This window comes from Thermobia domestica, chromosome 3 (assembly GCF_964235325.1).
Source record: "Thermobia domestica chromosome 3, izTheDome1.hap1.1, whole genome shotgun sequence".
NCBI classification, from domain to species: Eukaryota; Metazoa; Arthropoda; class Insecta; order Zygentoma; family Lepismatidae; genus Thermobia; species Thermobia domestica.
This window is the reverse complement of record NC_137456.1, coordinates 205,526,393-205,552,814: the sequence shown is the minus strand read 5'-3', so window position 1 is coordinate 205,552,814 and position 26,422 is coordinate 205,526,393. Positions and strand designations below refer to the sequence as shown.

General features: G+C 37.0%; 1 protein-coding gene across 6 annotated transcripts in view; it reads right to left on the bottom strand.

The window, feature by feature from the left end:
• Positions 1 to 26,422, bottom strand: part of Ten-a (Teneurin-a transmembrane protein) — a 1,171,522-nt gene that overhangs the window by 191,878 nt on the left and 953,222 nt on the right. The gene's annotated exons all lie outside the window — the stretch shown is intronic.

Here is a 26,422-nt window from a genome sequence, read left to right as displayed (position 1 = left end):
AAATGGGGTTGCAGTAATTGTAATAAAATTTCAATATATCGGAAACTCTAAAGATTATAGGTATAAAATTTGGTATTTAGGCTTTTTACTTAAATCAATAGACTAAAATAGTGACGTCGTCATTTCCTCCTCGTTACCATGGTGATCGCTTTTTTTTTTTTTTGAACAAATACATGAATCGAAAGGAATGCTGTTCTGTTCATAATGACATACTGTTAATTAGACAATTGTAAAATATTTTGAAGAAAAGTAAAGTTAGCAAAAAAGGTACAGATTAAGAATATGGGGCTACTATTTAGAAAATTTACGAGTGAAATTCAGTAATTCATGAAGTAACATCTAAGAAATCTTCTGCAGGGACCACATTTCTACGTAAAATGATAAAATAGAAATTGCATAAGAAACACTACCAATTATACGCAATGAACAAAAGCAATTATATGCAATGTAGAAGCTCTAAGATAGAGACTGACAAGCTGTCGGCACAATGAAACTAGAACAAATATACGATTTGTCTACAAGGAAAAATCACTTGAAAATAATGTTATTTATATTGGCGCATTCAGAATTCTTACACCTACGCTTTAAAATATGAGTGCATAGTTACAGTGGCTACAAAATAAAGAAACAAACCATCAAAACAAAACAAAACAAAAAAAAGGCCTTGTAGCCATATACGTGCTGAGAATTTTTAGTCTGGACCGATTTCTGATCGGTCAAGGTTTAAACACTAATTCTGTAGCCCTACACATGTACAATGCAATGTGTATACTGATGGTGCTAAATAAAGATTTTCCAGAGTTATTTAAGTTTAATATCCGATAATAAACAAGTTAAGTATTTTGACACTTAATGTAACTTCCAAATGTATAGATAAATACACAAAATCTACGATATCAAAGGAAACATTTCACTTTCAACGCTTGTCATATTTTAACATATTATTTACCAAATTGCTTGCTTTTCCTATCTTTTCGTAGTTTCATGCATTGGAAATCTTTTTTACATATACAAGTATTCTTTTTAATCTAATGTTTGCAATCCAGAAGTTAATACGTCACTCTTTTCACTTTGTAATTACGTTCTTAGGCCATGTTGTTTAGAAAATAAAACTGCGAGAATCACGGCAACGAGAAGGATGTGACGTAACACTATTTCAGTCTATTAAACATGTTTCACTATGATTCCCGTATCTCGGAATTTGGTGGATAAACACCGTGTGCGTGGGTTTTCTCGAGATTCTCCCTTTTCATCCCACATGCTTCATTCCAGCATTTCATTCATTTCTCATCATCACCATCTCCTTTAGCCTACCCGGCATAAACATGGGACGTAAAAACTTAAAGATTTCATTTTCATATCTCGAAATTCCTTAGGTTTAGAGACTCCCCGTTAATGTTCCCCATGAGACAAGATTTGGAGCTTTCTCGTCTCAAAACAGTGTCCTGAAAGTGTAGTCTCACCTCCAAAAACATGCCTTTTCCTATTGGTAGAGCTCTGTCTCGTCTCATATCTCCACAAGAAAATTCAGTCTTGTTTCGACTCACGGGAGACACTACTCCCGGGCGAAGAACGATAACTTCTGCTGGTCATTAAATAAGTTTAGAAGTTTGAGACAAAGAAAGTTCTGATTTGAGGGAGAAATGCTTGTAGATACTGTTTTGGAGGGAGGGATGAACCATGCGGGAATGAGAATGCTTGGCTGGAACTCCTTTTTCTATTAGATCAGTTTTGATTTATAAATTTCGATTAGTTTATTTTAAAATGGAAGTGGAAGAGGTGTTGGTGTAGAAACATGGCCTGCTGCACTGAATATTAAAAAGGAATTATAGTGAACTAATTTATGCTTTAGACCTTAACTTATTGTCTATAAATTTTCTCGTTGGTCTTGGCTCTAAAGAATCAAAATTGAAACCGGAAGTTCTTGCAGTCCTCTGCAGCTTTCAATTTTTCTAAAATGATAAGGACGGAACCTACTCATATAATAACGAATTCATATTAAAAGTTTTTCGCTATCTATTACAGTTTTTTTTAAAAAAAATTACAGTTAGTGTTGAAATCTGAAATCGCTGATTTGTACTACTTGCGGTTTGAATGCATGAGGGTAAGATTGAAGATCAATCCTATTTTTGGGACGCTGAATCTATTAAAAAAATCAACATCTTGCTACCGTTATTGCTTTTTGTAGATCGATATTGTACCACAAACCACATGCGATAGTATATTTGTGGTACTTTCCGTTTTAGAAGAGTGATAACTGTGGAGATGAAGTGTATTATTGGGATGCCATTTTTTTTTCAAAAATCTAAAAATAGATGTCTTAAAATAAAATAAATAAATAATATCCACCACCGTTTCCTTTCTATGATAATCAGTTCCGAAACCGGAAATCACAGATTTCAGGTTTGAATAAAGACAAGAAATTAAACACTAATTGAGATCCACATCGAAATTAGCAATCCCCCCCCCCCTCTTATTGTTTCTGCTTTAAGAAAATCAACGTTGAAACGAAAAGATGTGGTGAATTTTTATTACTACTGGTTTAATACATAGATAAGAGTGGCGACTCTTGAGACGCTGAATTCATTTCAAGAAACCTTTCCTCGCTATCTGTTACTATGGTTACTATCTGTTACGTGACAATGAATATAAAATTAAATGTTTAGAATATCTAAAATTTATAGTTCTGTGGTGAGAGAGAAAAGTATAATATATGGTAATATTCAAAATCTAATAAGAAAATGATTTTGATGTTTCCTGCCAGAAAAATTACAAGATATTTGCAAACATTGTTTTCACATTAATTTAAAAAAATAGTTGAAAATAGAAACCATTCTACTTGTTAATTTAGCCTTTGAGTATGAACCATATAAAAGTGTGAAAAACTCGTGTGTGAGAGAGAGTTTAAAAAGAGTAGTACATTTTGCATAATCTCATACGGAATTATTGTTGAATCAACGGTTCTTGTGCTCTTGGGTTACGGCCCTCATTGAAATAAATAAGTTGTCAAATGCTCTTAATTATCGCGCGTTATTTTTCTGCAGTGAAGGGAGCCATTATACATGGATTGGTTATGCATAATAATGACGCCATATATCTGTCTCATGTTTCCCATTGAAACGCCTATCTCAAATTACAAAACGGTACCATTAATTAATTAAAATTACTTGTAGATCTAGAGAATTGATAGGTATAAGTAACCTTCACATGACAGGTTAATCGCCAGATCAGTGGCGCGTTTACTACCTTTCACCTCGTAATTGTGATCTATTTCAGTCCTCTATTTCGGTCTCTTGTTGCTCATAATCAAAGAGATAATTGTGATTCATGATATGCAGTTTTCTAATGAGTCATTTCGCGCCAGGTCACAGAGATAGAACATTATCACTCGGATTTCTATGAAACGTGTAAATAAATCTATTATTAGGATCATTATCATGAAAATAATTTTAATATGTTTTTATTCTGTTGTTGATTGAAAAAAACATGCAAAGTAAACTGTAATTTCCTTTGTGAATAAAATTTTAATTGTGAATTCCAGCAAGAAAGCAGTAGTCTTGCATCAACCTAACATATACTGATTTTCTATATATGGTACAAATCACCTCGAAAATTCCCTTTTCTCAATATGTGAGTATATGAACAGCAGGCATGTATCCACTCTAATTTATTAGAAAGACAGAAATGACTACTTAGGGGGGCATGACAAACACATCAAGGAACACCACAAAAGTATTTAATTTTGTTATATTTATAGAATGTGTAACAGAACTGTAGCTCATTTTACTAACGATATTTCGTCCCTCTTGAGACAAAAGGGCGTATCTCATTTTCTTAACTTTTCCAGGAGACAAGTTTAAATCTTGTGTCATTATTTATTGTATCATCATCTTTTAAAATTTAGTTTAATTTACTTCGGTTCAGGTATATGACTTACGAGATCAATTTGATCAGAACAGGGTAGAATAAATTATGATAAAATCTTTAAACTTGTCTCCTGGAAAAGTTTAAAAAATTAGATACACCTCTTTGTCTTGAGGGGGATGATATATATTACACTGACAAGTATTACGATACAAAAATCCAAGACTACGAAAGTTCGTCCTAACAAAAGCTTTTAAAATAATGGTTTTACACTACATTTAAGCTATACTAAGGAAACGTTTCGTGACCTTTCTCGATCACCTTATTCTCACTCTACTAGGTTTCAATTAGGTCAGAAATTATAGTAACAAATAAAAATACTAAGGACAAAGCACTTGTATTTAGGGATGGCCGGATCCGAAGATCCGGATCTGATTGGGTCCGGATCCTTTGGATCCGGTTTCGGATTTCGGATCTGGATCCGGATATCGAATCTGGATCCGAATCTCAATCTCGGATCTGGATCCGGATCTCAATCACGGGTCTGGATCCGGATCTCAGATTTCGGATCTGGATCCGTATCTCGGATCTGGGTCCGGATCTCGGATCTGGACTCGGATCTCGGATCTGGGTTCGAAATTCGGATCTGCATCCGAAATCCGCATCTCAGATCTTGATTCTTATCCAAACCTATATCCCACCCAAATTGTGATAAATTTGAATATCAAAAATTCACCGAAAGTAATTTCTCGAAGTCCTGACAGTGAAGAAGAAAACAGAAAATTAAGACGGACATTGACAAGTCTATTTGTCTCCTTCATTCTACACTAAAGATCAAATGCTTGCCTTACTAAAAAAATCTGATTTGTCGAATCTAGGTCAACCCGGTTGCAGGACCGAGATGAAATACACACATATTTATATTTGAAACCGGAATACAAAACTTGAATATTTAAAATTCCACAATACACCTATTTCTTTGACAATTAAGAAAACAAACTGTTAAGGCAAGTATTGACTTGTTTTTACGTATATTTATCTTGCTTAGTCTGCTCTAAATATCAAATGTATACCTTACAATTAGATTTAATAATTATTTACTAAATCACAATATGAGCACCGAGAATAAACTATGAATTTTGGTGCTCCTTATCTAGATTTGAAATTTCGGATTCATACATAGAATCAGGCTGAAAGATAAATATTTGAGATCTGGACACCAAAACAAGTGCTAGTACCAAGATCGTAGCCGTTTTACCTAGGTAATGCGAGCGGAAGGCGAGCACTAATTCCGCATGTACCGATACTTTGGGGAACACGAGAAACTAAAAACAGATAAATATTCTTTTTCAGGGGCAAGTTGCGCTTTAACCCTTAAAGGATCCTGGCTTTTTGGGCTATTTTTTAGACTTTCAGTCAAGCAGCTACTGTATCGTCACTATTTATCCTAGGATCATGGTTCATACCTCATTCTCTTCAGAATAGAGCTGGCTTTCAAATGGTAGCACTTTCATGCTCATACCATATACCAGAAGCGGGGAAAAAATGTCAAAGTGAAAATTTCGGAGGGAAAATTTTTTTTCTCGAACTTTGGCCCCCCCTGGACCCACCCTGTGTGATCGTAGTCATCTAAAAAAATCTGATAAATAGTATTTGGTATACTGAATGTGTGTGCCAAATTTCAAGTTTCTATCTTGAATAGTAAGGGTGGGAGAATTTTTATCAAAAATTCCCACAATGCCCCAAATTACCATAAAACACTATGATCTCAGGGAAAAAACATCCTGAGACATCCCTAATTACCCTAGGACTATAATCCGCCAATCATTCTCTTCAGAATAGAACTGTCTTTCAGGCGGTACCATTCACATGTCTCCATCATGTATCTAAGGCGGGAAATTCCTGAAAAAAGGGATTTTTGGGGGCAAAATTTCCCTTTTTTCAACTTTTGCCCCTCTGGACTCCCCCTGTTTTTACGCAGAAATCGGGAAAAAACTTCTGGTAAATACTACTCGGTGGACTGAATGTTTGTGCAAAATTTCAATCTTCTACGTGAAAAAATAGGCCCGCCAGAAAAATTTCCCTACCATGCCCCACTTTTACCCTATACAGAAGTATATTTCGATAAAAATTCACTGAGACGGCCCTAATTACCCTAGAATAATAATTCGACATTCGTCCTCTTCAGAATGGAACTGCCTTTCAGACGGTATGACTCACGTGGTCCTATCATGTACGTGAGGCGGGAAAATGACGAAAAACGGGATTTTTGGGGTAAAAAATCCCTTTTTTAACCCTTTGCCCCTCTGGTTCCCCCCTGTTTTAACACTGACATCGGAACAAAAAATCTGGTAAATACTACTCGGTAGACTGAATGTTTGTGCAAAATTTCAATCTTCTATGTAGAAAAATAAGCCCGCCAAAAAATATTGAACATAGGCTTTGAAAATGAGAAAAGAAATTTTTGACTTATTTATTTATTTATTTATTTATTTATTGAACAATTTCCCAGATACAGCATAACTTTGCCATTTTACACAGGGACATGCTAACAAAAGAAAGAAAAAAAACATGACAACAATAACAACAACATAGAAAAAAAAGAGTGTAAAAGTAAAACTATTCCGTCAAAGCTCGTTTAATTGCTCTTTCAAACACTGGATAGCTCGAAAAAATGTCCACATCAGTTGTTACTTGATTATAACTGTTTGGTATTCTATAAAAAAGAGACCTCTGTATAACAGCCAACCTAGGACGGGCAAGATGGAATAGGTGGGTATTCCGAGTGATGCGGGAAGGGACACGTAAGGATAGTTCCTGAAGTAATATTTCCGATCTTAAGGTTCCATTAACTATTTTATGTAGATATTTCAGGTCAGAGATATTTCTGCGTACTTCAGGAGTCTGAATATTAAGATGTCGCAAGAGCTCCTTCTTAGATAATATTCGAAGTGCAGGAACACGAAATCGGACTATAGCAATGAAGAAATTGAGAACAGAATCAAGTCTGGAGAGATGTGTAGGTGCTGCCATGGCCCATATGGGAGAGCAGTATTCGATCTTGGGCGCTATTAAAGTCTTATAAAAAGTTGCTAATGAAGAAACAGTGCGTAGTTCGGTGAATCGATAAAGAAGTCCCAACATGCGCATTGAATTCTTTAGTATTGAGGAGATGTGGTCAGAGAAGGTGAGTTTTGAATCAAAGATGACACCAAGATCGTTATGACTAGCAGAATGTGTGATAGGGGAATCGTTGATATGGTATGTGGAGGGAACAGGAGACTTTTTCAAAGTAATAGTAATACTGTCACATTTCTTACTGTTGAGTTTCAAGTGCCACATTTCACACCAGCCTGTAAGGTAATTTATGTCTTCCTGTAGAGCAATTGTGTCATGGAGACACGATATTTCTCTGCATAACTTACAATCGTCAGCAAAAAGCAGAAGGCCACTAGGTTGAGCTGATAAGTGCGTGTAGAGATCATCCATATACAGGACAAACAGTAGAGGCCCAAGTACACTCCCCTGAGGCACCCCTGAGATCACGGGTTGGGGGTTAGAAGTCGCCCCTGAAAGAACAACTCTCTGTTTACGGTCCTTCAAGTAGCTTGTGATTAGAGAGAGAAAATTGCCATGTACATTAAATCTATTGGAGAGTTTATGAAGAAGATGAATGTGACTGACAGAATCAAAGGCCTTCGAGAGATCAAAGTAGATAACATCTAATTGAGTATTGTTATTCATACATTTGACTGCACAGGAAAGAAGAGTACTTAAGTTTGAGAGACTTGAGCTTTTCGGTAGAAAGCCGTGCTGAGAACTATGGATGTAAGGTGAGGTGAATTTAAGTAGCCTGTCTTTAATTATTTTTTCGCAGATAATTGATATTACAGAAAGAAGAGATATTGGCCTATAGGAGGATACATGATCTTTAAGTCCTGATTTATATATTGGGGTCACGTGAGCCAGTTTCCAACTGGTGGGATAATACCCTTCCTTGAAGCATCTATTGAATAAGATAGATAGAGGAACCGCAATAACTGAAGCAGTTTTGTTGAGAAAGAGAGGACTAATTTTATCAGGTCCAAGTGATCTATGTGGAGATAACGATAGCAAGAGAGCCAGAACTTCGCCCGGGGTGGTAGAGAGAATGGATAAGGTGTCCGAACAGATGGGGTGGAGAGGGGGGAGATGGGTTGTAGAGGAAAGGGAAGTAAATGTTTTGCAGAAGTAGTTATTGAAGAGGTCTGGTCTTTGATCATCACTCGCTTCAGTATTTTCATCTTGAATTGTTGCCGGTATGCCCGGAGATTTTGTTCTAGATTTAATTACAGACCAAAAGACTTTAGGGTTACTAACAGTAAAATCACCAATTGAGTCCATGTATTCAAAATATTTATGTCGCTGTACCTTCTTGGCAAGACTTCTAATTCTAGCAAAGTTTTTATATGTGTAGTCACTCGGATGTGATTTCCATAGAGTCCAGGCAAGCTTTTTGTTTTTAAGAAGGTCACGAAGTTCATTGTCGTACCAGACCGGAAACCTGTTCGATTTTGATGCTTTCACCGGCACAAAGTCCTTTATGGCTGAGTGGACAACGGATGTAAATAAGTCCACAGCGTCGTCAACAGTTCCTACCTCTAACAAACACCAAGGAAACAGTTCAATAGCTCGGCAGATGTCACCCCAGGGGGCTTTCTTCCATAGAAGTTGTGACCTACTTTTGAGGGCCTGGTTTGTAGTAGTGGAGGGGAGGAAATCGAAAGAAACATCCAAGGAATCGTGATCCGAAGGAAAAAGATTTCTGCATGGGACAACACAACGAGGTTCTAAGTTAGAAAGAATGTAGTCAAGATTGCTATTATTGCGGGTATTATGCATATTATGTTGACCTAGACCAAGTCCATGAATAAAATTGTCCATGAAATAACTGTCGTTTCCATCTTTAGCGACTCCATGCTTGCTGTCCTGCCACGTGATGGAAAGGTTGAAATCACCCAATAGGATGACGTCACCGTGTGACAACGCATGTAACAGTGAGTCATGGCAAGCTTCTAAGATGTGCTGGGGGGTGTTCTTGTGCGGCCTATAGAAGCATCCAATAAACACAGAACGACGCTTTGGAATAAATACTTCCACCCATATAAGTTCACAATCCCGTTCGAGATCCAGTCTTCTCTTGCTCTTCCACTTATTATTTACACAAATCATCACTCCACCTCCACGAGTTATGCGGTCTTTACGATAAATGGTGAAATTATTAGAAAAGCTAATTTCACTGTCGTTCACTGATTCATTCAGCCACGATTCGGACACTGCGAAACAATCCAGTTCCCTTATCTCACCGAGGTTCAATGAGCACTCAAGTAATTTGTTTTTAATGCTACGAACATTTTGATAATATATATTGAAAGCATTAGTGTAATGTGAACAGGGTGGGCCAGGGTTTACGTGAATATCACCACAAAGGAGGAGAAAACAAACGAGAATGAGGCACTGTTTTTTTGCTTTTGACTCATACCTTGTCACAAAATCACTGGTAGTTCCTCCGTCACTGTTAGCAGTACCAGAGAGAGCACATGGCGGTCCTCTTGGTATGAAGGCAGCAGCAATAAAATGAAATGATCTTCCACTACACTTCAGTCCATGTTTCATTGGCAATGCTTCATTTGGGAAAGTCACAGCACCGTTACTACATGAAGACAGTAGAGCACGCACATAAACACTACACATAACCACGAGAAAAAGATAAACAATATGACGTCATTCCCTCCTATGTCTGGACGCAAGACGGTCTGAAACCATACGTAATGTCTTCTACAAGGCCTCTGGACTTGGTTAAAAAAAAAAAAAAAAAAAAAAAAAAAAACGGACGAAAAAGCTGAAATAGAAGAGAAATAACGCAATGTACCATGAAAAACGCGTATGGTACAAATTGTACCATAGGATCCCCAAAGGGTTAACATGACTTTTCATGAGTGTTGTGTTCAAATACGAAAACTGTAATGGCGACTTGTTTGAAATCAATGCCCTTTCTTTTCTGGCAATAAAGCTAGGTACTCTCACATTGAATAAAAATTAGCAAAGCACATTTCACTGATTGGAGTGCTGGTTCTTATGGAAGCTTTCACACTGAACCGAAGATTTCCTCATGTGGGTATCGGATTGCCACAATTCACCTTGCTGAAAGACGTGGTTTATCAGGAGGTCGGCCAAGATTCTTTTGGACTTAGCCTGTAGACTGCTTCTGGTCTCAATTATTCCCATATAACAAGACTAACCATATATAAAGTTGGTTCGAAATGATTTAAAATATCACTAATTGACCTTAAGGGGATAATCACGATTTAAATATTCGTAAATCAGAAGAGATGTAAAAATTAAGCGTTAAAATAAATCCGATAATTCCTAATGTAACCTAATGATAGCAATAAAGCTCCTTATGTAACATTTTCAAAGCTAAGATTAACAGTTTTGTTCCTGAAGAGGGTTTATGGCAACATAGAATATTATAAATCCAATTATCATAAGTAGTACCTCTGACAGCCCCGCATTTCACATCACCATCGCCCTTCATCCTGACAAGTGGGCAATTCACTTACCCACAATGACTTTTCAGGCATTCCAGTGACATCAATATCTCAGTTTGGGTTTGGTATCATGCTTCGGTGAACCTTGACTATCACCATCAGAAGCTATTAGAGAATCAGAACTTATTTCTGTATTAGACAATGCGGGTAACTATAGCTTTTCGTCTATAGAAGACAGAGAGCGTACCTTAGGTGCCCGTAATCATAGGTTCAATTCCCGGAGAGGCACTCAACAATTTCGATGTTGACCCAGCATCGTGAGGAGAATTGGGGAGTTATCTTAAGTAAGAGGTAGCGGACTGCAGTCTAGAAAGCCGGCATTAGGGACTTCGGGTGTCGATGCGTTGACTACACATCCCCATATGGAACGTAAGCCCGCTGGTAGGAACCAAAGGACTGTCGTGCCAAGAATTTAGTTTGTTTTAATTATCATAAATGACTTATTTATTATTAAATTTTATCCAATATTTTCTTTTCAACTAGTTTGGGAAACTCAGAGCTAGCTACTTGTTTTCTTTTTAATTCATGTTCATAGTTAGCACAACTAATCACTAAGGAAAAACAATCTTTTCAATAAAATTCGCCTCGCGTCTTTCGTAGCTCTAAGTTTAGTTATTTTTAGTTTTCTATTTTTTTCAAGTTGAAGGGCGGTTTATCATTTTCCCCTCGCTTACCCTATTCTTTTTTCTAGTTTTATCTATGTTTCTTTGCACGCACATTGCGCCTATACGCACGTGCTTAGTGTGTTCGTTTACAAAAGCGGGCCATTTTCCTGCCACTATAGAAAGTAAGAGTGCACTGTATAAGAGAAATATTAATTGACGTATGTAAGTGAATATATCTGTGACGAAGTCATAATTACTCAGTTTTTGCATCGTACACAGTTTCCTCATCCTTATTGATCTCCCCCCCCCCCGCTTCCTGAATTCCAGTTCTAGTATTCTTTCTTAATGGGGGACTGATGTCTCATGTAGGGTTATTAACTATAACATCAGCAATAAAGAAAGTACCAGTAGCGTAGCGTGGTATTCCGGAATGGGGATGCCAAAGTTAGTCACTTGTCTGATATAATACAATACAACGCAATACATGTTCAATGTGTATTCTCCTTAACAAGTGAAAAGATTCACTACGCAGCAAATGTTTCGATGACCCATATTTTATAGCTTTCTTCATGAAATTAGCCAAATCAGAAATACCGTTTGAACACCACTCCGACTCCTTTGCCCCAAACATAATGCAGACGAAACATAACATTTTATTCCCTACAGAAGACCCAGAAAGCCAAGAAAACGTATCATCATACCACGAAGACTGAAATATTCGCGACTGATTGCTAGTTGTCGTTTTTATGGAAAGCTTTGGGGTAGGTCGTATCCCTTTCAGAGAGCAGCGCTGCTCGTAAGTCAACCGAGATATGGTAGTTGTTAACAAAAAAACAATTAAATTTGTGTCTGGTACTGTTATCGTAGTCATCATTTGCTAAAAGTTAGTAAGGTACTATACCTTGTAGCAGCCGAACACTTTCCACAGCTTTGTCTCTTAGTTATAAATACAATTATCTTCATACTACAGTAAAACAATAAAACATATATTCATTTCAAATCACAACGCAAAAGAAACTTTATACCGCCAATTTTTCTTGACCACCAACGATCAATGTTGCTAATCAAAAGCATAAATCTAGTACAGAACGCAATTGCATAGCCAGGGAGAGGTGAGCCAATAATTTATCACAAGAAAGGATTGTAAAGCCATGTTCATTAAACAACTTGCAGAAGCTGTATATTTAGCACGGCATAATTTGCGACCATCCCATACGATTACACCAACACAAATAGAAGATTAATAGGCTGAGTCTGCTCATTAAGGCCCGCAACAAGCCATTAAAGTTTAGGAGAGAGGCACAAATATGCTAGGGGGTCCAATCGTCACAATTCTGGATCTCTTTTATCAATAACTACTCTTAATAATTAGGAGGCCAAAACATTTAGGGGGCCAGGCTCCCCTAATTGCACGCCTGGTGGGGCATACAGAAGCAAATGCGTAGATTACGTTAGACGCCAATAAGCAATTGTCTCAGCTCCTTTTCTGCCACTAGCATTGTGATGAGAAAAACCGGCTCCACTTTTGCATGAATATTGTTTTTAGTATAATTCCCTTTATTTCTCTCTCGTGGGCAGCTTCTTTCTCCGCATACCATACTTCAATTTCGTTTTTTTTTTCTTAATGTCACTCCTAGAAATTTCTCATCTTGGGTCCGGACCTCAGGTGCCCGTTCGTGAATATGGGCCTGAGTGTGTATATCATTTGAAGATACAAATAGAGAGCACTTAAAGCAACTCTGGGGGCCTATTTCTGTGTATCTACTTCATTGTTAGATATCCAAATACGGAAGAGCCCAAGTAAACTTTGTGAAGGGCTTAGGGTGGCCTACAAGATCGGTGACCGTGATTCTACTGAATGCATTATAGTTATGCTTGTGTATGTGAGTCCTCTCAAAGAGTATATGGTTACATCCTGAGACATGATATGTATTTATGATGTAGTTTATTAGTTTGCCTTTAATTACGATTACAATTACGACGCATTTAATTACGATTAAAGCATAAATATTTTTATACTATCACTTACATAAGCGACATGCTTCATAATTGCGTTGAACTAACTATTTATATTTTGTTCTATTTCCTTGACAGAGCTCGTACGTTCTATACAGAAACCATAGCTTAGTTCAAAATATATAGAGTTGGCAGTACTTGAGTACGCCAGCTTATATCTAAAGCAAATGTTGGGTTGCAAGGGATGACGGAGAGTAGGAAAGGAAGTAGTTGGGCATGCGCATTCGACAGAAAGCAGACGAGAACCCCGATGCTTGCAGTAGGCCTGGATGCCCTAGGAACATAGCATACAACAAGAGGAAAGACAGAAAATGTGCATCTGAGTGATGCGCATGCGTAGGTTCCACTTGCCAAAGTAAAGCGAGAGAGTGCATCCAGAAGATTGCAGTGGAAATAATTGTGGTAATTATAAGCAAACAATTTATAAATATAATGAAATACGTACTTTTTCTTATTAACAGGGGATGCCGGGCATACAGGCGTTCCCTTACGCTACGCCGCTGGAAAGTACGGTTTAATTTGCACTAATTTTAAAACATTACGTTAATTAAATAATAATAATAATACGGAGCGAGCTCAGGCTATTTGTTAGGATTCTTGCTTCGCAATTGGATAATACCGGGTTCGAATTCGGAGGCCAACCATCCTGATTGAGGATTTTCCAGGGTTGTTCCTCAGTTATACTGGGCAAATGCTAGGTTAGTACCTTGATCTAAGGCTCTGGAGGCCTTCCTTTCATTTCTTTTCCAATGTTTTCATATGTTGATTACTACAGTGTAAAATGGCCTCTGAGGATGTATCTGGTAGCTTATAGTAAATAAACAATAAGGACGTAATATATCTTCACGAAACGTGTGGGTTAATTTAACTACAGCCTTACAGTCCCAATAGATAGCTAAAGTTTTAATATCAATTTCCTGACTTTTATATACTATTTTCATATTGTTTCAGCTTTCAATTTTCTCATGTATGTTACCACCGAGAATTGAACCTGAGATCACATGAACAAATGCGAATATGTTAAATATTTTTGAATACTTTAATATACAAAACACAAAACGCTTCAATGATACGATGCATGGATATGTTTCGGTTACGTCCTGCAATGTACGATTAAAGAAGCCAGGAGGGTGAAGAAAAAATAACAGAAATCTCTTTTATATTTACTCCTTCAACAAACTCCCGACCTCAGAAGGGCAAGCCATAAGTTAGGTAACAAAGTCATACAACGAACACAACTATATCGCTCTCCTGAAATTCTCGTGTGTATATTTAAAAATCTACTGTTGTTCCACGCCAACCAGTCTATATTTTTTGTTGTATATACCTTCGAAGTGAAAGATATTCATTATTACATTTGTTGGTGATTGGACTCGTGAGTCAGAAACTACTATTAATCAAGAGTTTGTTTTGTCTACTATCCCTGCGATTAGAAGGGCCTTATCTAAAAGATATTTCATTTGTATATGAGAAAAGAGGAAAGTTTATTTTCTAAGAATAAAATAAATATTTTCAATGTGAAGCTAACATTAAGTTTCGAAGAGGAGCAAAACAGAAGAATTTATTACCATTTACATCATTTTTCAGACAGTTCACTATACTCTGAAATGGGAAGAAATCAAACTAGGAAACATTTTACTAAAGAGACTTCGACAGAAAGTGCAACATGTAAATATTGCAAGGTTAAAATAAAATAAAGAACAAAGGTAACACAAACGTGTTATGGAAACATTTAAAAGCACAGCAACCTACTATATCAGTGAATCCTAAAAAAAAGTTTTAACGAATTTTAGATATTCAATTTTATCATCACAATTTCAGATGCAGGTTTGGATACGAATCAAGATCTGAGATTCGAATTTCGGATCCAGATCCGAGATTCGAATTTCGGATCCAGATCCGAGATCCGGATCTAGGTCCGGATCCGGCAAGATCCGGATCCGAAAATTTTTGGCCATCCCTACTTGCATTTATTAATAGGACCAGAAAACAATACTTTCTCTATATAGAAGTCGTTCTGACTGAATGACTAACTGATGGATTGATCAACGCTAGGTTAAACCGCCTAAAGCTAGAAACTTGAAATTTTGACAGGGTCTAGGATTTGCGGTGTAAGGTCCCAATAAGGAAGGACTTTCAGAAATTCGACGGGGTAGGGGGAAATGAGCGGTGGCAATTATTATCTTAAAATATATCCATATCTCGGAATCTCTAAATGTTAGACATGAAATTTGGTATGTGGTGTATGGCAGAGAACAAAAACCATAAGGGATAGCGAGAAGCGGTTTTATGGGGATGATTTATCGTACTAAGAATAGACATCATCATCATCTCTCTTAATTCTCTACTCAAAGTGAAAGTAGTAGAAATCAAAGCTTTTACTGTTTTGAAGTTGATTGTTACAGAATGAAAACGGTAACAGGTAGCGAGAAGTAGTTTTCTGTAAGTGTCGGAACATCGATGCTGTCCTGAATTGCAGTTTCAGTTCGGCAATGGTTGGGGTTACTGCTGCACACCTTGTCCTAAATATAGCTCCACAAAAATGAGCCACATGGGATCAGATCCGGGGAATATGACAGCCAAGCGAGTCCCCTTCCAGTGGCCTCTGGGTACCCCAGAGCTAGAATGCGGTCCCCAAAATACTCCTCCAGGACGTTAAACACTCTCATGGTCCGATGGGGTCGAGTCCCATCTTGCATGAACCACATCTTGTCGAAATGATAGTCACTTTGGTTAATGGGTATGACATCATTTTACAAAATCTTCACGCGTCGTGCAGTAGTCACCGTGTCTTCAAGGAATATCGCATCGATTATTCCTTGGCTGAACATTGCACACCACACCGTCACCCGTTCAGGGTGGAGAGACTTCTCCATTGCGAAATGCGAATTCTCAGTCCCCCAAATGCGCTGTACCGTGACATTTTCAGTTGCAAATGACCGACATCAACACGTTGTGTGCGCATGCGCATACGAATTCCCATCATGCCCTGTGGTCAGCCACGCAGTTTGGATGTCATCACACGAACCGTTCAGATATTATGACGGTTTTGTTTAATATTGTTCATTAATTGTCACCCTGTATTAAACGTGTTGTCTTGTGAGTTAGTCTTTTAAAGTTTTGATAATATCACTTCTATATTAGATAAAATAAGAATTTCCATTTTGAATTTTTGATTTCCAAACTATCTTGTGGATAATTATCAGGAGTCTTATAGAACGGCTATGTCCTTCTGTCTGTATGTCTCGTGACAGATATTAGAGCAAAACCGGTAAGGTGTTGATAATTTGTTTTCTCGAGATTAGATTCAGTGTCAGAGTTGGTTCCATCTCAGCCGTTAACTCTTCATTCAAACCGGAAGTAATAGAAATTAAAAATTTCAGGCTTATTCAGCGTCTGGTGAATAGGTTGCCTCTCATATATTACCAATCTATTGCTGCCGGAAGTTATAGGTCTATCTTCGGTTTGAATATTGAATCTTCACAACTTAGAATCACAATGTTTAAAAAACTTACATGTATTGAATAAAAAATAAGTAATGGCCACTTTTTAAGCATATAAAATATGGAGTTTGCATTTCTGGCTTTTTTTAAAAAACGTTTACATTGTTGGAAACTTCGCTAGAAAACGCTAGTTAATTTGGAAAATAATTGTAGTTCTTGATGGAAAATTTTCCAGTAACATATACTGGACTTTATGGATAGTGACAGCAAAATATTTTTCTTATGCTGGACTAGACTGGATTAGAACGCGATTTAACCAAGCTTTAAGACATTTTTCTAATTCATCACAAGCAAGTTCATACAAAAAATAGTTATTCACCAATAACAACAGGAGTAGGGTATTATTCGTTACTATATGTTAGCAGAGCGAAACGTTAAAGAGACATATTCCGTGAGCTCCGAGCCTGGGGAAAGATGAAGTTCGGAACGCCCTTTGTATTTTCAGTAAAGTTTCTCTATTCTTGTATTAAAATTCTAAATCCCCTCTGTATTTGTATTAAAATTCTCATTATGTTCTTGTGGATGATATCTGACAATGAAACTCATATAACTGAACGGGGCCAACATTGACACAGGAATCGACGCCACTGGTATTGTATTTATTTGCTAGAAGGTTTCAGTTACAACCAAAAAGTTACTTTACATTGTAACTTTAACAACAAAGAAAGAAACAAAGAATTTGAAAAAATCGGCTATATTTGTTGTAAAGGTACTATAACAGCATTACCTTGATGAGACAGAGTAAACCTGTCAAGATGCCCAAAGTCGAAAATTAAGCCCAAGATTTCCCCATTGCGTTGAGCCCGCACTAATTAGTCGTCTACTTTTTATCTTGTTTAAGCCTAAGAAATCACAAGGAATATAATGATCTTTTGTTATTAACTTACAAAACTTATTTTAGTGTAACTTCTTATTTCTTCCTCCACTAATAATTATTAGTGCATAATACTATGTACAAACTCCCATATCCACTTCACGTAGGCAAATAGTAACAATTTGTAGAATACGTCCTGCTTATAAGAAGCGGGCACATTTCTTTAAACTTGAAACATAGTATTCCCTGTGAGACGACAATTTTTTTTGTCTCAAAAACAAGACTAGAGTTGAGACAAAAAGTCTTTTTTAAATTTGAGATAAGAGGAGACATTTCATGAGTTTCGTGGCCAACACTAGTTCATTCAAGTCTTAGGTCTCAAAGACTTTTAGTGTTACATGATTCATAGTACAATTGATAAAATGATTTTACGAACATAACGAAAAACATCAACGTTTAAGCGGACGCAAGTCATTCCACAATATACTCCAATAATAAATATGACTTAAATCTTGTTATATCACGTTTTTTGTGAATTACTTATGATACGGAAGGGTTCTGATAGTTTGTAAATGAAATTAAGAAAAATTAGGGCTTAAATTTTCTACATAAATTTACAAGACGAGAAAATTTTCGGGGCGAGAAGAAGGAAGTTTTCGTGAATCGAGACGACACTTTTCCAAAATTTACGAGACGAGACGAGACGAGACGAAACGAGAAAACATTTCTCGTTTTGTCTCATGGACAACTGTTGAAGAGAGACAGCGTAATACTCTACATATTTTCTGTCCCGAAAACTTGTATTCAAGCAGATTTATCGATGATTTTAATTACTTTTAACAGTTTGTGATAGTTAAATACGCTTTAGTTTTTGTTAGTCTCGCCAAAATTAATAAAATTGTCATTTGTTAGCATAATATGTTGGTCCTTAGTTGTTAGTTCAACTTAATAGAGAGTATTTTATGCAGTCTCCTTTAACTTTTGGATCGAATTTCGAGAGTTTTAGAAGTATATTACACTCTAAAATGTACGTTTGGGTAACACAGAAGTTGGAAATATGGGATAATTTCTATATTGAAGGAGGGGGATTTTCCTTTTTTGTAGGGGCATGGATGAAAATTGAAAACGATTGCTTTTCTTCCGTTAAGTAACTAAGAATTTTGAAAGGGAAAGACGTCAATCTATTTTAAAAGAACTACAACAACACACTCTAAAAGCGAGTAAGGTCATCACAAACATAAAAATACTGTATAGTTAAACATGGTATAGCCGTTGGAAACATATTTCTGGTTACATAAACAATATTAACACCAGAATTATGTGAGGAAATTCGTATGTATTACATAAAACATACCATATTGTTGTTATTTTTATAATTTCACGAATAATACACATAGTTACACGAATAATACACATAGTTTTGTGAACAATATAAATGGTTGTGTGTCTCATTCCGTGTCACGCATGCGCTGAACTACGTGAAACACGAACAGCAAATACGCCATTTGCAATTTCAAGAACGAAGAGTCGCACCAATTGTGTATACGTCCAAATGAATAGTAAGACAGTTATTAAAAACACGGACTCTACATGAACTAATAGAGAAATGTGAAGGAAAGTTTATTTACGAAAGTTTATGCATTTTCTGGCACGTAAATGAGTATAATACGATGAGTCATGTTTCTAGCACAATTAAACACATGAGATGGCAGCACTGTTACCCTTGCAAATATTGTCCAAAGTTCACTTCATAACACATCTTTGACAAGGTTCTAGAACACAGGTCCCTCTTTCCCATTTAGCTGTAATAAAGACCGAAAACTACGTGCCCTACGGGGCACTAACTCGTCTACACTCGCTGACGCTCGTTCGGCAATACTATTTGAATTAAATATTAAACTTTGGTACAGAAAGGAACCATCCTAGGTACTAACCTATATGGGGGGGCCTGTGTTCTAGAACCCTCCCCATATCTTTCATAAAGGATTACGAGAAATGTAACACATTTTATCTTCCTTTGTATAACTTTTACAAAATATATATCTCAAAGGTTTACTTATAACAAAAAGTACGACCTACTTAGATTATCACTGTTATAGTCCAGTATAGCTAGGAGGTGAACCTGGACATAATTGTTAAGTTTCTATTGCAATAGGGCAATCACAGTAAGACAATATCAGGAACAATTTTCTGTAAATGTTTGGGCGGGTATTATCTGTGATCGGATCACTAGTCCCTTTTTTCTGCCCCAGCGTTTGACCAGTGCTATTATTTACATTTTCTGCGGCATGAATTAACAGTACTACTGGAATATGTGGCTCTTCAGACTCGGGCGTCCATGTATTTCCAGCAGGACTGAACTCCCTCTCATGCAACACATGCCGTATGTCAATATCTTTACCTCAAGTTTCCTCATCGGTGGATGGGTCGCGGAGGCCGGAGGCCGATGACTCACTGGCCACCCAGCTCCCCGGATCTTACACCTTTCGATTTTTGCTTGTGGGGGTGGTTGAAGGACATTGTATACAGACGAAAGGCGAACACAAGAGATGAGTTAGTTCAGATTATTCTAGAGGGACTAAACACCATCAAAGAGCGCCGAGAAGGCATCCATCGGGCAACACTACATGTACTGACGCGCACTGCAAAGTGCATTGAGAGGACGATGGTGATATCTTTGAACATACGCTGCACGCGCAAAATAATTACGTTGAAGGTTGACGCTAGTAGGATTATGTCTCTATCTGTATTCATTAGAAGTAATTATTTATGATTTCGACAACCCTACTCCAATGGACATTCTGGTGTAATATGTTGTACGAAAACTTTAATTCAAATGGGTTTTATTTCCCTGCCATCTGTTGTTTAGAACTAATTAGTGTTCCCGCATAGAAGTGTAGAGCTCTCGTATGTTAGGCAATAATATTGCATTTCTAATTTTGCATAAAAACATTTGTTTATTATATTCGTAACCATTGTCATCTATGGAAAGTTGGAACATTGTTATGTTATTAGAGTAAGGAATTAGGAAGAATGCTTCTTTTTACGACTTCTAATGAAGCTAAAAACTTGACACCTCACCTCATATACAGTATCATTTTCTCGTAATCAGATACTATACCTCTAGCGACAGTGTTTCCACTCAAGAACAATGCAAAATTCTTTTAAAAAAGGAATTTTATAGGGAAATTCGAAAAATCTCAATCCATCACCTTCCTCTCGTACGCAATACTGGGACAATCTGTATACCATCTGCAAGCATGTTTCATTAGCTTTCAAACGAGGTTATAATATTTAACAACCCCAACTATAGTGTGTGCTAGAATGTTTCAAACGAAAACGGCAAGTCCAAGAGGCAAAAAGTTACCCCTACCTCTATCTCCGGAACAAGGGGGGATACACCCTATGTTCACATAAGCATTTTTGCTTAGAATGTCCTCTCTTATCACCTCCCAAAATCTTTGACTTTCCTCACCGGACACGCTATATATATATATATATATATATATATATATATATATATATATATATATATATATAGAGAGAGAGAGAGAGAGAGAGAGAGAGAGAGAGAGCGAGAGAGCGTTAAGATCCGGAAATTAATGTTTTTTGTTGCAGATTTTAGTAGATCAAATCTGTTTGTAACGAATAGATTATATTAAATAATAATGATGTAATTTAGCTTATTATTAAGTAAAATCAATCTAGTGCTCTTGTTGTTTCATGTGTAGCACTGTTTGAAATCAAACTAGAAACTTCGTACTACAGGGAGCCTGTCTTATGTACAGGAACAGTTAGGTTAAATAGAATCCTGTTCTAGACTAGGTTTCCATATTCTTGGGTCCAGTGTTTCTTAAAAAAAAAAAATGTTTCGGGGGGTACATTTAGTATTCGGAGGCGCAGTGCTGGTATTATTCTATTTTATAACATTTTGACGTATTATTTCGGTCTCCTCTGGGGGGCACTCTCAGAGCTCCGGGGGATTTCCCCCCCAAAAAAATCATGTCTTGAAAAAACACTGCTTGGATCCACTTGTCTGAATTGGAAACATGGTACGGTAAAACACTTGGGGTCACTTTGACACTGGGGGGCACTTTGACAGAGCAGGGTTACTTTGACATATATATGTGAGTGATTTTTCCTTTCTGTGAGCGTCGACACATCTGCTCCAGCCGCTGGACATGAGCATGTATGTGCCACTAAAGAAGTGGAGAACTATACTGAGCTCATTGCGGAAGGGGATCCGACGAAACAGATCGATTCCCAACAAACAGTTCTCTGGTCTACTGTCCCGACTCATGAATTCCCTGGCTTCTACCGTAGGCGAGAACCTGAAGGCAGGATTACACGCTGCAGGTCTGGTTCCCCTACACGTTGAAGCTCCCTTCTCAAAATTACCCAAAGAGCCCGATAGCACACAAGTCAAGAAAGACATGGGCCAAGACTTCTGCAGTTTCTTCACGATTCCAGAGCGGGGCTAAGCACCAGAGTGAGGACGAGCGGAGGGAAGCGAGGGGAAAAAAGATCTTGGTTTCTCCTGAAAAGCGGTTGCTCCCACGGGAAGAAGAACCGGAAACTGGGACCAGATATGAGGGTGGAAGAGGGAGACGTCGAAGAGCCCTCGGTGACAGAAGAGGTGGTCGTCGAGGAACCCCTGATAGAAGAACTGCAAACCGACAACCATCACAGCTCCAAAAGAAATCCCGCCAGGGAAAGAAGGCGAAGAAAATAAAAGGGTATGACGAAAACACCTGTACAATCTGTATGTGTGACTTTCAAAACTACAAGGGCGTAAAAGAATGGATTCAATGTGTCAGGTGCGAAGAATGGGTGTATGGATTATGCAATATTGGATTCAAAACATCGCAGTATGATTATTACGATTGTGATGTTGGCTACTAAGGTTTTCATTATGTTGTTACATGTAAAGGTATGTTAAAAGTAATGCTTTAAGAAAAACATGTATAAATGGTGTTTTAATGATGTAAAAAAAAATCAAAATTTCCTGGTTAAAAAACATACAGCATATATCAGGCATGACCAAAGCAATGTTTTATACTGGATTTACATTAATTCCTTAATCCCATTATTAAAGTAATCCCATATGTTGAGTAACTTGGACCTTACACAGCAAATATATGAGGTGTCAAAGTAGCCCCACCCCGGGGGCTACTTTGACAGGTAATTCTTTAATTTTTCCCGCCAAAACTTACTTGCAGGAAGTTAAGTTCAATAGTAGATGTGGATATCTATTGTTATGATGAGAATAGTATCATTGGCTGGTTGCAGCCAGTGTCCTATGTACACATCTAAAATAGTACAAAACCTGTCAAAGTAGCCCCGTTTTACGATATATAACTTAGTATACCGTGTGTTATTTTCTCTGTCTCATGCAACCCTACTTGGAAAGAGAAGAGAATACAAGTTGATAGTTTCCTTAACTTCTAGCAATATCTCAACTGATCCTCTACTTCTTTCAGTAATTTGAATCAAACGCTTGTTTTGCATGATGTTTTTTTAATTGCTTTTGGTAGACAATACATGCAAACAGTAAAAACTAGAAACAAGGATAGTTCTTCATTGGCAGCCTCGTTCAACTCGGTCCATATACAGGACGTCGCTCCCAATCCGATCCTCTTTGACATTTGGGTCCCACTGTTTTAAAACATAATATGTAGAGAACCAGTATTGACGTTGGACATGAGCATCAATCTTACAACAATATCCATATCGAAGCTGATTTTACTGACCCAAAACTACGAATATTATATAGTTGCCTCAACTAGTCTCTTCGTGAGAAAATTCTAAATTCAAAAATGAAATGAAATCTTTAGCTTCACATCTTACATTTATACTTTCCAGGCTAAAGTGGCGACTGATAAATGCAAGTGAACAATTAGAGGAATAAGAATTTGGGAGGAAACGGAACAAACCCAACAAAACCCCACACATGATGTTACCTAAAATGCCTCTTCGGCTTACAAGGGAAGAGATAGAGATTCTATATCGAAGTGGATGATGCTTTATACACCAATCGAAAGCACTAATAACGCCTATTGCAAAACTGTAATTTTTTTTTTCGAATGCATTACTCTGCGAGTTATATGAATATACAAGAGGTGCAGAAAGTCCGTTGCCTCCCCTACAAATTGCAAACGGCGAGACAGATGCCAAAACAGGAAAACACGTGTTTGATCATTTTAAAATACAACGTATCAAAGCAAAAAGTGTTTTTCCAGGGCCACCCGTAGGGTCCCAGACAGGGTCCAACTCAAAAACTGCAAATGGTAAGAAAGTCAAGTAGCATATCGTTAGAAAGCTGCTGGGAAATGAAAGAAGAAAGAACAAGTCTCGACACTCTAAAATTACCCTGTGCAAAAACGCAATTCATATAACTCGCACAGTATATGCATTCGGAAAAAAAGAATATTACAGTGTCGTAATAGGCGTCATTAGTGCTTTCTATTGGTGTATAAATCATCTTCCACTTCTATATATAATCTTCCTCTCTTTCCTCGTTAGATCGAACAAGGAATTCAAAAATCAGTATCCTACCTCCGAGTTACCGTCTCTATTGCTATTGAATTCAAAAAAGTATGAAATTTTTATGAGTTGAGAATACACATAATGTATCAGTATGTTACGTTGTATGTGGTTTTGTATTGGTTCTATAATAAATAGTTTAACGTTTCGCAGTTGTGGTCTGCAGGCTAAAGAATACCGGAGATAATTGTAAATATTGTATAATAAAAATGGCAAAACGAGGAAAGAATGTGGAAACGGGAGAAACTCGATAAAATCCAATGACACACTACTGTCCTCCAGAAATGTCTATGGCCTGGAAGCCTTCTCTTAAGAGATAAGAGTTCTATTCGGAGACATCATGACCCTTTGATAAAAGTTATTGAATACATTATAATTCACAAAAATCTTACTTGTAAACTTTATTAGTTAGACATCTACGGCCTAGAAATATGTCACACTCCATGCTTTATTTTTAATGTTGCTGAAATTGATGCAGTTTCTTAATAAAGTCTGCCAATGTAATAGGTGAAATTTATTACTGCAAATGTGTTCTGTTATTTTAAGCCAGATTTATAAAATGGGTCTAGCGTAGTTGTAGGTAAGTTATTTATAACATGCAAAGATTGTTTAAAATGTTATCGTTAGCAATCACTTCCATAATGACACATTCTGTTATTCCTGTGGTTTAGAGTTCGATCTCTTGCTTGGTTTACATGGAATGCTTGTGAATAGTGGCATCTGTGTATGGAAAAAAGTTAATTGAAGCTGAAATGATGGGATATAATTGAAAAATGTAACATGCAAATCCATGATATGGAGTTGATTTTGAACTCATACGAAACAAATAAAACCAGAATTTATTTTTTGAAAAATATTATAAATACCATATTTTCGATAGTTGTAACTTTCCAAAGGAAAATATCCTTTTGGCATTTCCAAGTCTTTTGTTACGTTTTTACTTCTTCTCTTTGTCCGTTGCACTTGAGAAGCTGACAATGTCAAAAACTTGATATCAACTATATTCTTTGGGGGAATTTGAGATGTTTCTTCAATAAGATCAGTACTTTTTCCATTCTGACAAAACCATTTTGATGTACGAACTTTTTTCCTGCACAAATTTACCTTTACATATCACAACCATAGTTTTCGCTTTACATTGCTTACTACATTTTGAAATTTGCTTTTGAAAAACACCAGAAAGTGTTGATCTTCGTTTTAAGTGATATATATTAAGTCATGTTAATCTGGAGTTCGTAAGAGAAAATTTTCTTTACTTTTATCTGTAGGTGACCAATGATGTCTTTAAATATCAAGATAAACTATATGTTGAGTTATAATTTCGCTTTCGGTGGACTTTATGAATAAAACGTTACATTTGACTGTGTATGGAAAAATCAACGTAGCAATCCCCATTGAAATTATGACTGTCATTATTTCTACCTAACTCTTTCAGTTGTACTGTTTACACATAAAGATACTTTTCTTTATTTAGCCGTAAGTAATATTCAATTTCAGTAATATTCAGTTTGCTCCTTTATGTTATTTGCATTTTAGATTATATTCTCTCTCTTTCGAAATTTAGATTTTCTTTCCTTGCCTATCAGTTTTGATATCATTATTTTAATATGACGAACATGGGTGCTAAAATCCGTTTCTCTTGTAATAACTTGTATTCGTTCTGTATTTAAGCAGCTTCATATAGCGTACTCACTAACACTCTCGTCTTTGGTATGACCGGTCCCGGGTTCGAAAGCGATGAGAACGCTTGGTCGAAAGGTGTAAGAGCTCTTTCAGTCCAGCCATTTTGTGTGAGGTTTTTCCTGGATTTTTCCCATGCACACCAGGCAAATGTCGGGATGCTACCTAACTTATAAGTTTAGCCCAATTCTTTCCCTCCTCATTCCTCAATTCCCGGATAGTGTGCTTGACAAGGAATATAATTCCTCATACGTAACGGGCTTAAGACCATAGATGCCGATAATGCCAAGCTGCAGAGCTCAATTTTGTCACGTAAAAGAAGTTGTCAATAAATAAATAAATAAATAAACTCTTTCGATGGTAAGGGACTTCCGGAGAACTAGCTCCTCTCTCACTCGTCTTTAAACTTGTATTGATGATGTTCACCAACATTCACTTGACTCGCCTATTAAGCCAGAAATCTGGTTGCAGATGTGGTACTTCTCAAGGGCTAGCAAAGAAAGCAAAAATTCACCTACATAAAGTCTATCTAACACATGAACCGAAGAAACTAAAGGAAGAAAAGAGAACTTTTTTTCTTGCCACTGGTTCCGATATTTCTCTCAAAACTATATACCAGGTATCCCCTTCATAATATAATTTGCTGAGTATCCGTAGTTGCATCACTCAAAACAGTATATGCCGACTTAAGGCATCAGACTGACAATTGCAAGGCTTGTTTGTCGCGGGTTTGAATCCCGCTCAGATTGTGGTAATATGTATTGCTCTTTCAACCTTTAGTTCATTATCATCGTTCGTTTTTCATCA